This window comes from Bactrocera latifrons, unplaced genomic scaffold (assembly GCF_001853355.1).
Source record: "Bactrocera latifrons isolate USDA-ARS-PBARC rearing strain unplaced genomic scaffold, ASM185335v1 scaffold_84, whole genome shotgun sequence".
NCBI lineage: Eukaryota > Metazoa > Arthropoda > Insecta > Diptera > Tephritidae > Bactrocera > Bactrocera latifrons.
The window spans coordinates 1,201,464-1,203,239 of NW_017537534.1; positions in this window are offsets into that span (position 1 = coordinate 1,201,464).

Below are 1,776 nucleotides of genomic sequence, written 5' to 3' on the forward strand. Positions count from 1 at the left end.
GACGAGGAGTGCCGTGTCGCAGCGGAGAGAAAACAGGCTGCCTACCTCGCAACGTTACGATCGACCACAACATGTGCGGGATGGGATAGATACCGAGAGTTGAAGACGGAAGCGAGACGCATTTGCAGACAGAAAAAGAAAGAGGCCGAAATGCGTGAGTACGAAGAGCTTGATAAGCTGGCCGATAGGGATAATGCTCGAAAATTCTACGAAAAAATGCGGCGGCTTATAAGAAGGTTTCAAGACCGGAGCATACTCTTGTAGAAACCCCAAAGGGGATTTAGTCACCGCTGCTAGGAGCATATTTAAATTATGGAGGGAACACTTATCCATCCTGCTGAATGGCAGCGAACGCACGACGCCAGAAGGCGAACCCGATTCCCCAATCGATGACGATTGAGTAGACGTTCCATCGCCCGACCAGGAAGAAGTCCGAATAGCAATTACCCGACTGAAGAAAAGACGGCGGCGAGAATGCATCAGCTTCTTTGTAAAATATGGTTGGACGAAAGCATGCACAATGATTGGAATTTAAATGTGCTATACCCAATCTTCAAAAAAAGAGGCCCCACAATCTGCGCCATCTACCGTGCGATTAGCCTTCTTAACATCGCATATGTATAAGGTTCTGCCGAGCGTATTGTGTGAAAGATTAAAGCCCACCGTCAACATACTGATTGGACCTTATCAGTGTGGCTCCAGACCTGGAAAATCAACAACTGACCAGRTATTCACCATGCGCCAAATCTTGGAAAAGACCCGTGAAAGGAGAATCGACACTCACCACCTCTTCGTCGATTTCAAAGCAGCTTTCGACAGCCCGAAAAGGAGCTGCCTTTATGCCGYGATATCTGAATTTGGTATCCCAGCAAAACTAATACGGCTATATAAATTAACGTTAAGCAACACCAAAAGCTCCGTCAGAATCGGGACGGACCTCTCCGAGCCGATCGATACCAAACAAGGTTTCAGACAAGGCGATTCCTTACCATGCGACTTTTTCAATCTGCTTCTGGAGAAAATAGTTCAAGCTGCAGAACTAAATAGAGAAGGTTCCATCTTCTATAAGAGTGCCCAGCTGCTGTCGTATGCCAATGATATTGATATCATCGGCCTCAACAGCCGCGCCGTTAGTTCTGCTTTCTCCAGGCTGGACAAGGAAGCAACACAAATGGGTCTGGCAGTGAACGAGGGCAAGACGAAATATCTCCTGTCAACAAAGAAACAGTCGTCGCACTTGCGACTAGGCACTCACGCTGTTGACAGTCATAGCTTTGAAGTTGTAGATAGTTTCGTCTATCTTGGAACCAGCGTAAGCACCACCAACAATGTCAGCCTAGAAATCCATCGCAGGATAACTCTTGCCAACAGGTGCTACTTCGGACTGAGTAGGCAATTGAGATGCAAAGTCCTCTCTCGACAAACAAAAACCAAACTCTATAAGTCACTCACGTCGACGTTGCGAGTTTTCGAGAGAAAAGTTCTGCGAAAGATTTATGTTCCTTTGCGCGTTGGCCACGGCGAAGATCGCATTCGATGAAACGACGAGATATACGAAGACATTGACATAGTTCAGCGAATTAAAGGACAGCGGCTACGCTGGCTAGGTCATGTTGTCCGGATGGACGAAAACGCTCCAGCTCTGAAAGTATTTAACGCAGTACCCGCCGGTTGAAACAGAGGAAGAGGAAGACCTCCACTCCGTTGGAAGGACCAAGTGGAGAAGGACCTGGCTTCACTTGGAATATCTAATTGGCGCCACGTAGCGAAAAGAAG